We start from the raw sequence: 21,284 nt of genomic DNA, 5'->3' as shown, positions 1-21,284 counted from the left end.
AATTCCCAGCAAAGAAAATAGGAGATATAAAGAAGAACAAAATGGAAATTTCAGGACTCAAAATATAATAACTAAAACCAAAAAGCTCAGTGGATCGGCTCAACAACAGAAAGGAGGGGACAGAGGAAAGAAGCAATAGAATGGAAGGTAGAACAATAAAAATTACTCAGTTTGAAAACCATAGAGAAAACAAATTGAAAAAAAAAAATGACCAGAGACTCAAGGGCCTGTGAAACTATAACAAAATATTCAACATTTCTGTTACTGGACTCCCAGATGGAGAGAACAAAGAGGGTGAGACCGAAAAAACATTTGGTGAAGTAATGGCTGAAAACTTCCCAAATCTAGCAAGAGAAATAAACCTAGAGATTGAACAGGTTAAGTGAACCTCAACCAGAATAAATCCAAAGAAATAACATGACAAGATGCATCATAATTAAACTTCTGAAAAGTAAAGACAGGTAAATTATCTTGACAGCAGCACTTAAATTATAGGGCAAAATAATTTTAACAACTCACTTAACATGAGAAACTATGGAAGCCAGAACAAAGTAGCACAATACTTTTCAAATACTGAAAGAAAAAGAATTGCTAACTGAAAAATCTCGTACCCAGCAACAATATCCTTCAGGAATTTGTGGAAATCAAGATATTCTCAGATAAAGAATAATCAAGAAAATTTGTCATCTGCAAACTTACCCTAAAAAATTGGCTAAAGAAGCTCTCTAAACAGAAAGAAAATGATCAAAGAAGGAATCTTGAAACACCAGGAAAGAAGAAAGAACACAACAAGCAGAGATCCAGTAAATACAGAAGGCTTCCCTTCTCCTCTTGAACTTTCTAAAGTATATTTAATGATTGAAGCAAAATTTATAACATGGTTGTGGTTCCAAGTATATGTAGAAGAAATATTTAAAATAACAATATTACTAAAGGGGTAGGGTAAAGGGAAAAAAATGAGATCAGGTTTTTATATTTTACCTGAACTGGTAAAATGATGACACCAATACACTGAGGTAAATTATGTCACCCCAAGAGAATCCACTAAAAAAGCTCTACATAGGGATATACTAAATGACACTATAGATAAATCAAAATTGAATTCTGAAAAATGTTCAAGTAACCCACAGGAAGTCAGGAAAAGGAAACAGAGAAATGAAAAAAAGTGAGAAACAAAATACAAAATAAAATGTTAGAATTTCAATCCTTAATATATCAAGAATCACATTAAATGTAAATATATCAGTTAAAAGATAGAAATTGACAAAGTGGACCATCTGTATGTTATCAATAAAAAGCTCACTTCAAATAAATGACATAAGTATATAACTGGACTTACTTTTTTCAATTCAACCTGAGAATCTTTGTCTTTTAAGTCAAGCATTTTGTCCAATTATATTTAGTGTGATTAATGATATGTTTGTATTGCTTTTATTATCCTGGTTTTGTGTTTATTTTTCTTGCCATTTCTAGGCTTCTTTTTTCTAATTTTCTTCTTTTGGAATGGTCATCTTTTTCCCTTTCTATTTTCTCCTCTTATTATTTCAAGTATATGGATTTTACTTCTTTATTTAAACAATTACACTAGACTTCTTAGCATATTCATACATAAGTTATCAATGTCTACAGTTAATCATTATCTTTCTCTTCTTCCCAAACAATACAATGACCTTAGAACCCTATCATTCCCCAAATAACAATTTTTTTATGTATAGTTTTCTATATTGACATTATTATTATTGTTTGTTTTATTCAATGTTTGTATCTAATTTTTCCACTATATATCATCTTCTTCATCATTTATTCTTGTCTCTAAGACTTTTTCTCTGGGAAAACTTTTTTTTTTTCTGAAAAATATATTTTCAAATTTGTTAAAGGAGGGTATCTTGGTGGCGAACTCTTTCCATTCTTCTTCACTTGAAAGTATGTTTATTTCATTCAAATACTTAAAAACAATGTCAATTAAGTATATTTTGCTTCCTGCATATTAAAAAAATGTGCTGGATCATAGTTGTGCTAGTAAAAAGTGAGCTAATTATTTTTCCTCTGAACACGATGTCTCCTTCCTGCTCCACCAACAGATTTCAAAATCTATGTTCTTGAAGTTTGATGAATGATTATAATGTATCTTTGTTTGGATGTCTTTTAATTTATCTTTCTTGGTAATTTTTGGTTTTCCAGTATCTGATGATTGGTGTTTTTCAGCAGTTCTGAAAACTCCTCGGTGAAAATCTCTTCAAATACTTACACTTGACCTATTCTGTTTCTCTTTTTTTCCTACCAGAACTCCATACAGGCACATAGAACTCATTACATCTTCCTCTTTTTTCATCTACATGTCTTAACTTTTGTTTTTTCCTACTGCATTCTGTATAATATCCTCAAAAATATTTTCCCATTCATCATTCCCCCCCCATTCTTTTGAATTTTCTAAACTCATCCATGGAGTTTTAAAAAATTAATATTATTTATTTTTATTTCTGTTAATCGTATTGGTTCTTTTTTCAATTATGCTCAGTCATTTTGCTCTTTCCTTACATTAAACCTCTCTTTTACTTCTTTATATTAATTTATACTTATTTCATGTTCTATCTCTGATATCTTTATGGGTTTAATTCAGCTTGTTTAATTCAGTTTGCTTTTTCTATTGCTTGACAGGTCTGGTGCCTTTGTTCTCTGTATATTCTGAATTGTTGATTTTGAGTCTAGTTCCTTGGAACTTTACCTGTGGGAAATTTTGTTATTTGTTTTGAAAGCAGATAACCTCCAAAAGGATTTTTATTTGCTTTTGGATTTTCATTTGTATTTGCCAGGTGATTTGAGACACTAATAGCCTGCTACTACTTGAATTTAAATTCTTTGCTTATAGATTTTCTGGATCACCCAAGTGGTGTGAATTTAGCTTACCAATCCATGTGAGGACTAATCTATTTTATGAACATTCAGGAGAAATTTTTATTTTTCTCCATGTAGTACCAGGATTGGAGGAAGACAATTTTACTTGCCTTTGGGCGGGTGGGTTGGGAGGCTTGGGTCTAGTTCTCACCTTCACTTTGAGGCTACAGCTGTTTGGGGTTCCAGCTCTATGAAAAGGTTTTTCTGGGAAAAGCTCAGGTTTAGAAAAACTTAATTTCTTATTAGTTCATTGATGCAGCTAAAACATTTTTTAAATCTGACATTTACAGTTCTACCCTATTGCCAGAAATAGGTCTTCAAAGATGTTTCTGATCTCAAGTATTATATTGCCTCTATTACATGTTCCTCTTATAGAATTACAAAGAAAAATATCTTATTTCAAGGAAACAAAATTCCACTGATACGTTTTATTAGGACATTACTGACATAGGTCATCTATATGTTTTGAGACAAAGTGGAAAACTGCACTCATCTAGTTCTCCAGTAAGTGATGTTACTGTTTCATACTACACATTAGAACAAATAAAAGTAGAAGTCTTCTTTTATAATAGTGATTAAAATCTGATTTTTCATTTTAAGTTATGTGTTTTTAGAAGATCATGGATCAGACTGTGGTGAGTAGAAAAAATACTGCATGTTCATTCTCATTATGTAAACATTTGAGGGCAAAACTATAGTGTGAGATATAAGGTTTTAGTAATCCAGGGCCTGGGTCAGCTCATGTTTTTATGAGGTAGCACACATATAAGGAATATAGCAGTGTTTTGCACCTGGTGGCTGTATGATAAACAGTTGTCAAATAATATTCTCCTCAGAGAAAGAAAGGATACTATTTTTTTTTTGCAGTGAAAATATTCAGTGGGCAATCTTGCTTTAAATCATGATAGATGTAGTAAGAAAAAAGGGTATTTACACGAGTTGAATGAAATAAGGGCAATGGTTTGACAGGTAAAGCGGGGGAGTTTATTCTTTTGACTTGGGACATAAGGGAAATAAGGAGATGAATAACGCGATGATTTTAATGGTATATTTTTGCATTGACGTGCTAAAATGGTAACGTAAGTCTTCAAGATATACATATGACATTCTTCCCCGAATTGTCGAGTTCTATATAACCTTTACATGGAAGGAGATTTGGGGATCTTATTTCTTTGTCTCCACCACAACCACCACCATCTGTTTTCCTCTTATAGCCATCTCTCCATGGCAACACGTATTGATTTACCAGCGTGATTGCAATTATATGGCCAACTTTATGTAACCCTGTCCTGGCAACCACGAACCCCGCAATTTTCTCTTTCTACTTTTGCATTCAGAGTCACCTTCTGGTGGCTGTGTTGCTGCATTTTAGGGCACACCACACAGAGGGGAGAGGTGGTGTTTTTTAGTCAAAGGTGACTTTTATCCCAGCAGCCATCTCAGGGCCAGAACTTCTCCAGCAGTTCTTTTGTGGAAGTTAAGGCCTGACTGGCAACTGTAAGTGTACATACTTGTCAACAGCATTAACTGAGATTTTAACATACCAAGCCAGACAAAAGAGAAGCAGGGCGGCTGCCATCAAGTTCAGAAATAGCATGTTTCTTTTTCCTTTGTTCTGCATACTGCCATTCAGGATACAGCTTAAGGAGAACTGGATGCTTCTTTAGTCACTGAATATTAACATCCAAAATAACGGGAACTGTGAATGGACCACTTATCAAGACTGGACTCTTGTTCATCTTTATGGTTCAACTAAGAAGAGCACGCAGGTGTTGCATTATGACAGATCGCCAATGCAAAGAAATCATTAAACTCTCCAGAGTCAGCATACTATTTTTATTTTAAGTTAATAAAAAATAAGTCTTCTTTAAATAAATGAGAAAAGGAAGGCCTCCTTAGAAAGTAAAACATAGGACATATTAGAACTGATTACTATATGTGAATGTAGCTCAAACAGTGTTCAACAAAGTCTTTACTCTTTATTTCCTCAACATTTATCTAGCTGTTGCACCACGATATTTAGAACGTGTTGAATTCAGTAGTTCCATGTTGAGTAAATGAATTATGTCCTGGCTCAAGGCATTAAAAACTCAGTGGAAAGACCCACATCCTCAACCTCTTTAGTATTTTGCACGTGGTAAGGCTTGATTAAACACATTGGCAAAGAAATGTGATCAAAAGTTCATTTTTCCACTCAAATGGAGTAAAGGTAGAGCGAATGTTTCCAAGAGAGAGGTGACTCAAGCCAAAGATGCAGGATCAAATAAAATGTACATGGCCAGCAGGATCTCTGACGTGAGGTTTATCTACCAATAATATTTCAAGAGTAAGCATGTTTGACACATTTCCCATCTGACTTCTGCATGCAAAAGTCTTCTTGCAGAAAGTCCTGGCGCAGTGACTGGTTAGTTTTTACAGTGATATACCCCTGTTGTCTCTGAATGCAACTCAAATTACAAACTCATTTCCAAAGGTCTCAAAACACCTGTTCAAACATAATAGCTTTTTGTCCTCTCTGACCTTTGTAGGCTGAGTTAAAAGTCCTTTTCCATCACCACACACTCAAACAATACAGTCCTAATTTCTCTCGGTTTTGAAGAGTCTTCCTTATTTTCCTCTTTTACAATATTTGCTAAGGCACAGATAAGCCTTATTTCCACAGCTCCTTTGTTTTCCCTCTTCAGCATGATTCAGTTGCACTGATATTTCAAATGAAGTTAGTTTGTGGTTAAGCAACAAGAACAACAAATTCCAAAAACCCTCTGGTCGTAAAACTTTTTGTTTAAATTACAGAAGTCCTAACAAAAAAGATACTGAACTCAAGTGGAGTTGCGGAGCCTAGAGACTCAAATTTGCCCTTGCCCATTCGTCCCATTACCCCCTATCCACTAGGGAGGAGCCGCATTTGAAAAATACTAAAGTAGATGATGAAATTTTATTCATACGTTCCAGAGTAGCCAGTAGTTTTCTCTTCTTCAAATCATTATTCACTCTAAGACTTTGCATCAACAATACAATATAAAAAAGTTTTCTTCTCTACTCTCTGTGCAGGACCAAGTGTGGGGCAAAGTCCATCCAAAGCTCACAGTTAAGTTGAGGAAATGGGCAAATTAATCAGTCATACAAATGCCGTGGAACAGTGGGGGGGAGGAAAAAGAGAGCAGCAAGATGACATCGGGACCTCAACAGATCTCCAAAGGGCTTCTAGGACTCCAAGGTCAGGATTTATAAACACAATAAGGAATTTACATTGTTCTGCTTGCACCGACCAAAGACACGTTTGATTTGGTCTTGTACATTCTCTCCCCTCCCCACTTCCGATACAAAGGCAATCGTGTTCTAAGAACAGGTACAATCTTTTACAATGTATAGCACACCTAATTTTCTCGGAACACCAAAGTCTTCTTATCTGTATAAAATGCAATGCTCATTTGGCCTCAGAGAAGTTTAATAAATATGGCTTTTCCTTGAGCATCTTACTTTTTTTTTCCTTAAAAGGTTTTATTTATTTATTTGACAGAGAGAGAGTGCACAAGCAGGGGGAGTGGCAGGCAGAGGGAGAGGGAGAAGCAGACTCCCCGCCGAGCAGGGAGCCCGATGCGGGGCTCGATCCCAGGACGCCAGGATCATGACCTGAGCCGAAGGCAGACGCTTAACTTACTGAGCCACCCAGGCGCCCCTTGAGCATCTTACTCTATTGAAATCATTTCCGCTCTCTATCTTTGCGTAAATATTGTTTGAACATTTTTAACTGTGTTTCATTGTAGAGAATGTTTCACATTCTAACTTCAATTCAGCCATTGTCAATGCTGTTCTAGGAACCAATCTAGGCAATACCAGAGATTTTAAAAAAAACCATTATTTTCCTCAAAGGGTTGAAAACTCAGTAGGGATGAAAAGTCAAGTTCCCAAATGACAAAGCAGGATGAGGTAAATGACGAAAGAGAGGTGTAAACCAAATGCTGTCCTCGTTCAAAGGGGAAGACGGAATGACAGATTCTTGAGTGTTGTCCATATTTTTCAAAAGGAAAGGAGGAGATGGTATGAAAATAAAAAGGTTAACAAGTTTTTTTTTTTAATTTTATTTATTTATTTGACAGAGAGAGACACAGCGAGAGAGGGAACACAAGCAGGGGTGAGTGGGAGAGGGAGAAGCAGGTTCCCCATTGAGCAGGGAGCCCGATGTGGGGCTCGATCCCAGGACCCCGGGACCATGACCTGAGCTGAAGGCAGACGCTTAATTACTGAGCCACCCAGGCGCCCCAAAAGGTAAACAAGTTTTACTGAGGGTTGCTGGAGTGGAGGGGGGTGGGAGGGATGGGGTGGCTGGGTGACAGACATTGGGGAGGGTATGTGCTATGGTGAACGCTGTGAATTGTGGAAGACTGATGAATCACAGACCTGTACCCCTGAAACAAATAATACATTGTATGTTAATAAAAAAAAAGGTAAACAAGTTTTAAAGGCCATGGTTTGGCGGCAAATGGTGAAGCAAAGGAGAAAAAGAAATATTTACCAACAAAAGTGACACGATTGAAGATTCTAGAAAAGGGGTAGTCAATGTGGACAGGCAAACTATGAGTTTTTAATCATTTGCTGGTCTTCAACACTTTCTTTCCTCACTAGGAAGAGCATTTGTTCATTCTTCAATTCACATATTCGTTCTTTCAATGAAAATATATGGACGGGTCTGCTAGGCTCTAGAGGTACAAAGGTGAGCAAAAGGAGAGTTGTTTGTGCCTCTCAAAACACGAGGATGCCATAACATACGTGTCCAGGTGTTGAGTGTATGTGTGCATTCGTATGTGTAAATATAAACCCAAATATCTGAATAAAAGTTAATTTGAAGACATTTATCTAGAAGTGCAGATCATTTAAGGGAAGAAAAAGAGGGATGAAGAAAGGGAGAGAAACTGGTAGAGGGAGAAGGCTGGGAGAGAGACAAGAAGTGTGTCCACCTGCAGAAGAGAAAGGAATCCATAGGCTACACTAAGAAAAAGAATTTGTCCTCTGCCGTTAGTAAAACTATTTCAGTAAGGACTCATGCTGTCAATTTCTAGGCAGAAATTTTACTTCTCGGTAAAAATGCAAAAAGTTAACGTGACCTTCTCAGCTGCTAGCTGGTTTGACTTGATCACATCACTTTCAAAATTTAACAGTTGTCAGCAGAAAGATGAAGGAACATACCTGTTACTGAGGCTGGATTTTACGTAAGATGAAAACAAAGGCATGATTTTATCTTTTTAAAAAAGATTATTTATTTATTTGTCAGAGAGAGAGAGAGAGCACAAGCAGGTGGAGGGGCAGAGGCAGAGGGAGAAGCATGCTCCCCGCTGAGCAGGGAGCCCAACTCAGGACTCGATCCCAGGACCCTGGGATCATGACCTGAGCCGAAGGCAGATGCTTAACCGACTGAGCCACCCAGGCAACCTAAAGGCATGATTTTACATTAGAAAAAATAACATATGTAGTACAGAGACCTAAAGAAGTGCAGTGGGGAAAACACTATCCAATTGATTTAAGCATGCAAGAGTTTGGCTACACTCCATTTGATAAGGTGAATTCCCGACAGCCTATCTCGTTTTGTGGAGTGTCCGGATGAGGAAAGAATAAAATGAACAAACAAGGGCTCTTCCTTAAGGGCCCTGTGAGTTTCATCGAATTTTAGGGAATACTATAGAGTTTACAAGCAAAATGAAAGCATTAACATAATCTATAAAAATTTATTCACTCTTACAGTTAAATGTTTTCATTTCTCTAAAGGGAGTCTTATGTAGAGTGGGATTTTACAATTAAGTACGTGAAGGGAAGCAAGAATGATGTCTAATGATAGTAAAATATAACTCATTGTGGTTTATTATATATAATTTACTGAAAACTGTAATATGAAAAAGTAATATTTTTAAGAGGAAATTAACTTATCCATAATTAGCCTACTGTTTCCATTTTCCTACATTCCTTTTTGTTATTTATTCATTATTTATACATTAAAAATTGTAAACACACAAAAGATGCATTGTTGCGTCCAGTTTTTTTTTCTCACTTAACATAATAGAGAAATTTCATGTTGTTAGGGTTGTTGCAATTATTATTTCCTGAGGTACATTTTATTCCCCTGGATTGACATGCCAACATCTACTTTATGTATTTATTCCAAGAAGGATTTTTTTTCACTACCATTCATTGAGCACTTGCAGGTGCCTGGTCCCGTGTGTGGCAGGAGGACAAAGGGATGAAGGGGTGCACAGCTAGTCCTTGGCCTTGGAGCAATGTGAGAACCCCACACAGAAGAGGAGCCATAGTGGTACCAAGGCAGTAACCCCGGGCTTCCCTGAGTCCTGACAGGTGAGTCAGATTTAAAGCTGTAAAACACTATTTCTTCAACATTACCATTCTTTTCCTTTTAAAATTTTTTATTTATTTGAGAGAGAGATAGAGTGAGCGAGACAGAGAGAGAGAGAGAGAGAGAACAAGGAGGAAGAAGGGGATGCGCAGGGAGCGGGATACAGGGCTCGATCTCAGGACCCCGGGATCATGACCTGAGCCAAAGGCAGACGCTCAACCGACGGAGCTACCCAGGTGCCCCAGCATCACCATTCTTAACATTCCTAACTACGGTATTTATAGCTCAGCAAATTGTGAAATGTTTCAAGCAGTAAAATATTGACTATATTTAGTTCATTTATTAAAACTCAAAGCTAACTCTAGCTAGTTTTCTTGGTGACATCATAAGGAATGAAGGGGTTATCAGAAAAAAAATATGTTAATCACATTTTTGTCATTGTAACAATTGAATTTCTGTTTACTTATGTCCCGAGAAGGGCACAGAAGTGGAAGTTCCCTCCAGACGAACAACCGAAGGGATCACAAACGGACAGAGGTTGTGTTTATATCTTCAGCTACAATGAAAAGATTCAAAACATAAGGTTTCCTATACTCAAAGTGGGGGGTGTGGACCAGCAGCATCAGCAACCCCTGGGAGCTGTGAGTACTGTAGAATCCTGGGCTTCACCAAGCCCAGCAGAATCTGAACCCCTGAACCCGCATTTGTACATGATCCCCAGGGGCCTTGTGTGCACATTCAAAATTGAGAAGCAGTGCCAACTTTGCGTCGATTGCAGGCCATGGTGCCTGCCAATCCGTGTGACAATGGAAACAACAACCTAGGATTCTCCTCGAAGCCTGAAGCTCAGTAATAGCCCATCTTTCACACTGTATTTGCTTGCTATCCATTGGAAGAGCAATTTCGTGTCCTGTGGACCATCACTGAACTTGTGGCCAGGGGCCATTTCAAGTAATGGCCATTTTACCAGCATTTTAAGACAGATTCAAATAATGGAAATGTAATTACTAACATCATGGAATAGAGAAAACTATTTCTCTTCACCATCAGCCTATTAGCCTCTGAGTTTTCCCTTTTGATGAGAAATGAAGAAGCAGGGAAAAGCCCCTGATAGTCAACTGAAGCTGCCAAAAGTCAGGACCTTATTGTGGCTAATTATTAGTGATATTCTTCACTACACAATGATCTTTTAGTTACCTTCACTTTTGACAAACTCATACAGGAGAAAATTGAATCTGGGGGGCTGGAGAGAAGGAGATATGGTATATGGGATGGTGTTAACTGGTCAGGAGCTGCAAGAGGGAGATGCACCAGGGGAGATCGCCTCTACGGGCTGGGATGAAATCTCCATGCTTCAAATGTACGAAAATTTAGGGGGCTCACCAGTCATGAAAAGCATTGTCTCTGATGGAGGCTCAGATGCACCGGGTCTTCAAAAACCCACTTCCTCCCTGGCAGCACACATCATACAATAGAATATTCATTGTTCAAACAAAACCATATGCTACATTGTCACAAATCCCATCATTCAATATTTAAAGCTGCAGTGGGTCCCCTGACACCTTCTCTCAGAATCCTGGGGATGGCATGCGAAGTATAATGACAGGACTTGAACATCTACTATTTCTTTTACTACTCTTTCCAATATTTTTTAAGGCTTATGTTTCAATAGAAGTGAAATTATATAAAATATTTCACACAGAAGCAATCCAGAGACTTCTGATTTAAAATTGTGTCTGGTTCATACTTATGACATGACCTTTCCAAATTCACACAATGATAATGATGAAGACACTAAGACAGTGAAAATTCAGAAAAGCGCAACACAAGCAAACGGCTAATTGCAGGATCTGGAAGAAATCATCACTGATGTAACAAAAGGTGCGATAAGTACCCACTTGTGCTTTGTCATTTGGAAACCAAGCAAAACTGCAATTCTGTATCTAGGTACCTAGATGCCCCCTCTGCCCATCATTTCAGTATCTCATTATGTGCTGTTGTGACCAGGAATGCAAGATTCAGAGCAACTCCGCTCTTTCAGGCAGCCAACGTACCACATCAGCTTTGCTTCCATAAGGAAGTTTTCCTACCTCCTTTCCAACTGTCATGTCCAGAAAATGACCGGGATTGTAGTATGAGTGGTCTGATGAAGGTCTCTTGAATCTTTTGCTCTGATTCTGAGATGGATATGGGCACACACGTAATGCATTAATCTGCTATAGACAGAAGGAGAACACTGTAGACAGAAGGACAAGCCGTTGAAGCAGTGCATGCTGGGGAACGCAGCTTTCCTACATGGATTGCCAGACAACTGGCAGCCAACAGCCCGTCTGCCTGCAAAAAATTCAGTCTGAAGGGATGCCTCAATTCCAAGAAACATGTATTCAAATAAAAATTAGTATTTTGTACTGCTCAAATTGTCAAAACATTTAAAGATTGAGAATATTCAGTATTGGTGGTGGTGTGAATAGTTATGCATATTTATATATTTTTGGAGTAACTCATACTGCCTTTTTGGAAAGCAAGTGGGCCTTCCAATAATATTAAATATTTATATGTCCTTTGGTAGAATAATCCTACTTTTAGAACTCTATCTGACTAAAAGACTATTTTGTACACATATGAAAAGTGGTTTGTGTGCAGATTACATACAACAGTGTTGTATATAATAGTAAGAAACTATTGGGGTGCCTGGGTGACTCAGTCACTTAAGCTTCCAACTCTTTTTTTTTTAAAGTATAGTTTCTATTTTTTTTAATTTTTTATTGTTATGTTAATCACCATACATTACATCGTTAGTTTTTGATGTAGTGTTCCATGATTCATTGCTTGTGCATAACACCCAGTGCTCCAAAGCATCCAACTCTTGATTTCAGCTCAGGTCATGACCTCAGGAGTCCTGGGATGGAGCCCCAAGGCAGCCTTTACACCAGAGTCAGCTTCAGGATTCTCTCTCTTCCTCTGCCCTTCCCCCTCTTGTTTGCGCTCACTCCTTCTCTTTTTCTCTCTCTCTAAAATAAATAAATAAATAAATCTTTAAAAAATATAGATAATAGAGTGTTATGGAACAAATAATTAGAATTCCTTTTTAGCCCTATTTTTCTCTAAAATTCTTCAAGTTTAATCTTCTTTAAAGTTTGTTGTGTATTTTCCCAGATCTTTCTATGCATTAAGGTATTTACAACATTTATATAAAGCACATTTCCTAAGATCCAAAGATACCAACCTAAATAGGTATATATATCAGCCTTTAATATTTCTTAATTAAAGGGGCGCCTGGGTGGCTCAGCCATTAAGCGTCTGCCTTCGGCTCAGGTCATGATCCCAGAGTCCTGGGATCAAGTCCCGCATCGGGCTCCCTGCTCCGTGGGAAGCCTGCTTCTCCCTCTCCCACTCCCCCTGCTTGTGTTCCCTCTCTTGCTGTGTCTCTCTCTGTCAAATAAATAAATAAAATCTTAAAAAAAATTTCTTAAATAAATAAAATTACAACACACATACTATTCCACAGCTTGCTTTTTTTTAAATTTGGTCATTTACAATAAGCACATCTTCTATTTTGGTGAATATAAATTTATCTTTTTAATGACCTCATGGGCATGATATACAATAATTTATGTAAAAAAAACCCCAATTGACAAATACTTAATGTTGTTTATAGTTTCTTTTTTTTTGAGGGGGGAGGGGCAGAGAGAGAAGGAGAATCTAAGCAGGCTCCATACCCAGTGTGGATGAAGAGTTGGCCGCTTAACAGACTGAGCCACTCAGTTGTCCCTCTGTCATTTATATTTTTAAATGAGCATTTTTTACTTTTGTGATTACATTTATTTTTTTAATGAGGCCTTGGAGAACTATATAAGTATAAAGTTTTAATGTGGTTTTATCTGACTAGTCAGATTCTGGATTTAAATTTCTTATGTGTTTCTGTATTTTCTAAATATTTTACAGTGAACACATACTATTACTTAAATCACAAAGATTATTATCTTTTATTTATTTTTATTTATTTTTTAAAGATTTTATTTATTTATTTGTCCGAAAGAGTGCACAAGCAGGGGGAGGGGCAGGCAGAGGGAGAAGCAGGCTCCCCACTCAGCAAGGAGCCCGCGGGACTCTATCCCAGGCCCTGGGATCATGACCTGAGCCAGAGGTAGATGCTTACCTGACTGAGCCACCCAGGAGTCCCAGATTATTATCTTTTAAATTTAGTATGTCAATGTTGTTTCTATCACCGTAGTAAAGAAGAAAAAATAACTTGAAAAAAAAGCACAAAAATATTAACAGTAATTTCCTTTGGTTAGTGACATTCCAGATATTTTTTTAAATTTCACTGCACTTTAAAAATTGTCTAAATGCAAGACCTTTGCACCAATAGAAAAATAAAAACAAAAAGATAAATGAGAACCTTCCAAATCCTGGGGGATACAGGCCAAAACAGTTACATACTGCGAAACACCTAAAATAGAAGGTATGTCAAAACGGGAAAGGAATTAAATTCAGGAAACCAGTTTGAGGTTTCCAGTTTCCTAGGTACCAAAGACATTCCATATTGGCAAAGATTTAGCCAAACTATCCAACTGATAGGCTTAAATAAAGCAGATAAGGATTAGCATTTTCTCTGGGTGCTAAAAGTATGGTGCTCATGAACTACCACATTCTAGACCAATGTGATAGACATTTGGGGGCATTTGTAGGCACCCATACTCACATCCCTTCTGTGATTCCACTAATTCCAATTGGGTTCTACAATGTGGTTGACAGTCTCCTATGGGGCCCTCACAGGGGCCACATCAAAGCTACTGAGACACATAGTCAGCGCCATCACTGAACCAATATTTATATAGAAACGGAAGGCATGAGCCTGTAGAGTGAAGTTTTTATGAAGTTCTTTACATGTGCCTTCTGGAAGGAGCATAGAAGGAAAATGAGTGATCTCTAAATTCTCTCCAGACTCTAAATGGGGCATCTAAGAGTAGGGTGACCCAAAGGAAGGCTTGGAGCCTGGAATGCTGGGAAAAACCACCAGGTGACAAACTGGTCCAGAAAAATGAGATGAGTGGAACTGGGTGTGTCACCAGCAGTCTCAAGCAACAGGGTGGTTTGCCTACAGAAGGAAGGAAGTTGATAACCATAGCCACGCATAAACAGCTTATTCTCTAATGGGTGTCTTTGCTGAAAAGATCACCCCTTCAAGTAGAAGTCAACTTCCAGGCAGACTGTGAATGTTGAGAAAAATAATTTGCATGGTTAACAACACACGGAATAGTATATAAAATAGCTGAGGTGTATAACATGTAGTGAAAATAAACAGAAAAGCCAAGGAGAGAGAAGGGCACATAAGGAATATTGAACTGTGCATTGAGGGTTCCTTCTTAAGTGTGGTAGTGGGTATAGGGGTATGCACAACATAACACATAACACACAACATGACATATCTTTAACACAAAAGACATCAAAAAATTTTTAAAAAACAACTGAGAAAAGACTATGCAGAGGGGAGAAATTTCTACAACAACAATTTGGAATAACCCCAAACCTATCATTTATATTCTTAGACATACAGAAGATCACATTTATAAAGCAAGAATAGGATGCTATAAGGAAGAAACACTCTTAACATAAAAAAGAAATTTTGGAAATTTAAAAATATAGCAGTAATAGAAAACTTGTTAAGGAAGATAAATTTGAAAAATATCTGAGAAAATAGAATTAAATATAGGAAAATAGAAGAAAAAGAATGAGAGGTACAATATCTAAAAAATAAGAGTTCCCAAAGAAACAACAGAGAAAACAAAGTAATTTAATAAAATTTCTCAGGGCTCAAAAATAAAAATTTCTAGATAAACAATCTTCCTCCCCAACCAAGGGCCCTGCAAAATGGATGGAAATTACCCTAACAAGCTATATCATGGTGACATTTCACAACATTGGCTACAGAAAAAGGTTTTATTCTTCATTTTCTTTTTTTTCCTTTTTTTGGGGGGGGTGTGTGGATTATAAACACATGCAAAGGATTTAGAATCACAATGGCATTGGCCTTCAGCTTCATTCCTGTTGTTGCAGATGGCAAGAATTCCTTCTTTTTAAAGGCTGGATAGTACTACATCATACATATATCACTTTCTCTTTCTTCATTCATCCATTGACAGACATTTAGGTAGTTTCCATTTACCTTGGATATTGTGAATAATGTTGTTATATACATGGGAGTACCTCAAAATTAAATTATTTTAATAATTTAAATAATTTAAAATAAAATTTAAATAAGTTAAATAAAATTTAAAATAAAAATGCCCCCAAATGTCTATCACATTGGTCTAGAATGTGGTAGTTCATGAGCACCATACGTTTAGCACCCAGAGAAAATGCTAATCCTTATCTGCTTTATTTAAGCCTATCAGTTGGATAGTTTGGCTAAATCTTTGCCAATATGGAACGTCTCTGGTACATAGGAAACTGGAAACCTCAAACTGGTTTCCTGAATTTTGCTTTGAGATTCTGACTTTCATTTTCGATGGATATATACATAGAAGTGGGATTGTTCGATCATAAGGTAGTTCTGTATTTAATTTTTTTGAAGAAACTCTATACTGTTTTTCCATAGTGGCTGTACCAATTTCTGTACTGTACACTTGAAATTTGCTAAGACGGTAGATCTTAAGTGTTCTTACCACACACACACACACACACACACACACACGCACACACACACATACACACAAGGTAACTATGTGAGGTGATGAATGTGTTGATTAGCTTAATTGTGATTATTTCACAATGTATACAATATATTAAAACATCAAGTTGTATGCCTTAAATATATACAATTTTTATGTCAATTATACTTCGATAAAGTTAAAGAAAAAAAACAGCATTGCACTTCTTGATTAAACACAGGAAGCTGGAGAACAATGGACTAATGCCTTCAAAATTTGTAGGGAAAATAATTTGGAACCCAGAATTCTATACCTATTGAAAATCTTCCTTAGGCAGGAGTTCTTTGGCTTTTTAATTTTTTAAGCAGGCTCCACACCCAACATGGGGCTTGAACTCATGACCTGGAGATAAAGAGTTGCATGTTCTACTGACTGAGCCAGCCAGGTGCCCCCCCATTCAAACCCTTAATTGAATGTTAGCATGGAATAAAATATCTTTATAAAGTCTTTAAAAATTTACTTCTTTCACTGTGTTTCTCAGGAATCTACTGGAAAGAGTACTGTAACATAATAAAGAGTAAATAAAAACGTAACACATATTTAGACAATAGGAGATTCTATACAGAAAACAGACCAAAAAAAAAAAAAATCACAAACATCCAAAATGATGGTTGAGGGGGTTCTTCAGATGACAGCTGAAGAGCAAGCCCAGAAAAGACCCAAGCTGGAGGGTTATGAGGGAGATGTCTTTGAGAAGATAAAACTGATAGAATAACCAATGTGCTCGAACATACTGACACACTTACATTATGGAGGAGAGTTGGGAGTTAATAAGAGAGAGATATATGAAAAATTTGTAACCAAAAAATAAGATTATAAGAATGAAAATCTAACTGTAGAAACTACATGGCTCAGTTATGAATAGTGCTTATATAATCATGTTAATACTGAATACTGATCTATCCAAAAATTATGATTTATTTATACTGGCTAAGTGGTAGGAGAAAATTATGGGGATGGGAAGGGTTGAGAGTTGTGGGGAATAAAGGAAAAGTGCAAAATCCCCTTCTTTCATCATGAACATTTAATCGCTAATTGCATAAAGCTAAAAAGTCAGGAAGAAGCAGCTTATACACATTATTGAGTGATTTGGAGGTAAAGACCAAAGAAATAACTAGAAAAGTTTTAAACCGTTTCCTTTTGAGAGCAGGAATTAGGAAGGGGGGGCAGGCAAGAGGTGGATACTTTTCATAACAGTTGAAGTAGTTGATTGTTAAATTATAGAATATAAATTCGATAAAGATTTAAAATAATACAATACCATAATATCGGGAAAGAACGTTATGTTCTTGACTGAAAGCTGACACATTTAGTGACACAAAATGAAGCAATGCACAGACCATTTGTTGTGAATATGATATTGGCAGAAATATACAACACACACTAGCATGTTTACCTTAGAGAGAAGTGGAAAAAATGTACCCAAGTTGTTCGATGTCTTTGTATGACTGATCGAAAGAAGCTCTTTGAATCTTTTTAAGGTCTGGACACAGTACATCTCTAATTTTGGTGATTTGTAGGAAGAGTCTACGGCAATTGGCCAATTTCCTACTGCCCTAAAGCTGAAATAAGTTCCTACACTTGTCTTCTGCTAGTTTTACAACTGACTTTTCAGATGTTCCAGGCAAAGCCTTTCGCTTCCCTTCAGTGTTTTGGAACTCTACTACTCCACTGAGTTATCATTCCAGGAATTAATTCTTCATGGTGCCACATCTGAATAGTGATGTTGCTTGTTTTATGCTCAACTTCAAAAGGAATACATGATTGATTCAGATAGTTCCAGAAGCAATGTAAGAATAACACACACATTTCAGGGCACAGACCCAGGAATCATGGGTAGAGATTATCAAGCTTGAAACTAGGAGGAGTTGGGGCCCTACTAATAGCATTTATTCATTTGCCAAACATCCACTGAATGCCTCTCGTGAGCCCCTCACTGTTCTGTGTACCTGGAGGATAGAAGAGAGTGAGAGTAGGTAAACAAACAAACATTTAATATGTACAAAATGAAAGAGGGTAAGGGGTAAGGAGCTAAGGGAGATGCTAGTGTTCATTGCATCACCTGCTTGAATGAACTTGCATCCATTTAATTTCTCAAAATTACTATAGATAGAGAGAGCCACTAGGGTTCAAGGTAATAGGAAAAACTAGAAAAAGTACTATGTAACGTAGAGGAACATATTGATGGCACAAGAATACAAAAGTCTATGGTACATTCAACTTAGACTGCTAAGGCTGAAATCAGATTTAGCGTTATGGGATACTGAAATGTGTCACAAGTAGAAAAATCTTTGTAATTCCAAAAAGAATCAGTTTTGTGGCTGAAATTAACTATTGTAAATTTTATGGTGGTCGACACTCAAACCATTTTCTTTTGGAACTGTGTTCTATGATGCATTTTGTGATGAAAAAAAAAGAGGACAACTCTAAAGCTACTTCATAATAAGCACTACCTTTCCAAATGACATGTTTAGAGAATAAGCCAGACCTATAATTTTCCACAGTTCCTCAGGGCCCTGTTTTCTTTCCCTTTCTCCCTGTGCTCAGATGCTTTCTGTCAGGGGAAGCAGCTCCTGGTAGAGACGCAGGACTTGGGGAGACTGGGCTGTAATCACAGTTGCCATCACTATGGAGGCACAGCACAAAGATGACACAGCTCTGTCCTTGAACTTAGCTTCTCCGAGGTTGTGTCAAAAAGTAAAAATTGTCCTGCCCAAGTTTCTGCAAATGCAGTGTTGAGCAGGAGTACCTTTCAAAAGCAACCTGATCAAATTGGCCCAGAAGGCAGAAATCAACTTTTCAAGTCACCAGCTCTACTTTGTACATGACTTTGCACGTTTTCAAACAAGGTTTATTTTCTGAAATTCCTAAAAATAAGTCACAACTGGTCTCTATAAAACTACACATTAATGCTCAAAGGAACTACTAATTGAGAACTGATGGATGAAAAACACGAAGACAGAAGAGGGTATTGCTAGACACAACAAGATGCAATTAGGGGTAATGAAGTCAAATGAAGAAAAGGAGAATCTTCCTGGGAGGTGAGGCTGGAGAAGAATTTCTTTCTAATTAAAGCCATTTTATCACTTGTGGCACCTTAAGTGATGCTGGGCGACTTACAGCAGCGGCAGCACCAAGGCGGAGATGTTTTAGAATCCCAAGAACTGTGACTGGCTTCTCTTCCATCCCCATAAACAAGAGTAGAAGAATATATATAAAATATAAAGGCATCTTCTTAAAAACTTTGCCCGTACACCCTGGGTGACATGGCTGTATTTACTTGACAAACACGGCTTCAGAACAAATTCCTTATTTCTTCCAACCAGCCTGTCGTCCCAGAGTTCCACCTATAAATAGATTCTGGAGAAGGCTCTGCTTGGTTAAAACAACGAATTCCATAATGAGTTCTTTCTAAGTCTGATTGTCAGGACATGTTAACATTTGTCCTCATTTTAAATGTGCCCTACCCAGAGCTTATCCCAAAGTAAAGGCACAAGGTGACTCTTGCTCTTTTCTGTCTCTTTTCTGCAGTATTCCGCAGTACTTCTCCCAGAAACCACCCTTAGAGTATATGTTGCCATGTTTGCATGTCCTTGCTCCCTAAAGAGACGGGCCTCAGTTACGATGATTACTGCTGTCTTCAGAATCTTTGCTCTCTCCCGACAGTGAGGCAGAGCTCAGCAATACTGAGCTAACAAATCACAGTTCTCCCTCCACGAGTGTCAGGAACGTTGTGGGAATGTAGGTTGAGGAGGGCTTGTACTGTATATAAAATGCCTTTAAGTTTGGGAAAAATGAATGAAGGTTTACTGCCAGTGTTCCAATATAATTTAAGAGAATCGAAGCACGCAGCCTCTCTAAATTCTGTTTCAGTTGTTGAAAGAATTTAATTCAGACAACAAGAAAGAAATAGCTACTGTTTCAAGAAGGTTTTACAGGTTCTTCCAGAGACAGATTCAAGGCCATAGAACCTGTTCCTGTCATGTATCTTCAGGCCTTCTTAAATGTGTCCACGGATCCACCATGTGGAAAATCCGGGAAACGTGCACTGCTGTTTTACTGGTCCCTTTATCCAATTTCTATAGAGAATATACTAAAAGCAAATGCAATTCAACAAGTCCAATGGATTAAGTTCTATCTCCCGTGGAGAGAAAGGACATACATAAGTATCATTGTTAAATTAATGCCTGACATGCACATAATAGGTGTTTAATAACTGTTCTATATGCTTACGCCTTAAGCATATTTTTTTCCAGATGTAATAGAGAAAGCAAGTGGGTCATGCCACCCTTCTCTTCTTCAGCTAGAAGCCTGGCATCATGGTAGTTTGTAGCCTTGCTTTCTGAAGGCATTAGCAGGATAAATTTATTTTTAAATGAATTTCACTCTTAAAAATGTTATAATCATTCTTCATCCATGTTCCAAAAGGCTCCACTTATAATAATGTTCAAATGTTCAAAAAATACTTAGGGCCATTTCTTTGAAATTTAAAAAAAATTTAATGCATCTCCAAGGGAAATTAAAGATTTTATATATACATAATATGTATGTGTGTGTCTATTTATATGTATGTGTGTGTCTATTTATATATGTATACACATATGACATAGATCATATATGTGTGTGTGTCTATTTATATATGTACACACATTTTATATGACATAGATCATATGACATGTATTTGTATATGACTGACACAGGGCATGTACCATGGCATATGCTGCTAGTTAGATGAACAGTATAAGTTGAACAATATATGGATTCAACTCAGCGCTCATCTGTTAGCTCTATCAATTTTGGATGCAAAAAGGAATCACTTAGTGTTGAACCGAATGGTGGTAATGAGTCCATAAAGACAGTCCAATTCCAAGTTTTATAAATAATGCTACTCTCATAAACAAAGCATGCACACAAATCGGTTTGAATTCCAATATCCATCTGCAGTGGGTAGAGTGTTATTTGTCTAGCTCTGTTTCACAAGAAGCTGCTTAGGAACACTTCCTTTGGGACCAACCACGGAAAATCAGAAAATACACAAAGAAGAAAAACAGTAAATGGAACGTGATCCCATTTTTGCCTTGCAGAAAGAAGTTTTTGTTTTTGTTTTTGTTTTTGTTTTTTTCTGGCAGGAAGTGGCAGTCATGTGGAAAGGTAGAGGTATTTGTTAGACCAGTGGTTCTCAAAGTGTGGTCCAGAAGCAGCAGCATCAACAAATATAAATTCTTCTAAATTGTTAGAAATGGAAATGCCTGGGCCCAACCCCGATCTACAGAAGAGAATCCTGGGGTGGGGCCCTGCACTCTGTTTTTGCAAGCCCTCCAGGTAATTCCAAC

General features: G+C 37.2%; 1 protein-coding gene and 1 pseudogene across 3 annotated transcripts in view; one reads left to right on the top strand and one right to left on the bottom strand.

Annotated features, from left to right (window-relative positions):
* The window catches only part of NKAIN3 (sodium/potassium transporting ATPase interacting 3), a 608,438-nt gene that overhangs the window by 293,280 nt on the left and 293,874 nt on the right, over nt 1-21,284 (bottom strand). The gene's annotated exons all lie outside the window — the stretch shown is intronic.
* The window catches only part of LOC118356939, a 107,930-nt pseudogene continuing 94,626 nt past the window's right edge, over nt 7,981-21,284 (top strand).

Source organism: Zalophus californianus, chromosome 4 (assembly GCF_009762305.2).
Source record: "Zalophus californianus isolate mZalCal1 chromosome 4, mZalCal1.pri.v2, whole genome shotgun sequence".
NCBI lineage: Eukaryota > Metazoa > Chordata > Mammalia > Carnivora > Otariidae > Zalophus > Zalophus californianus.
Note: the sequence above shows the minus strand (reverse complement) of the source record. Positions and strands in the feature narration are given on the sequence as shown.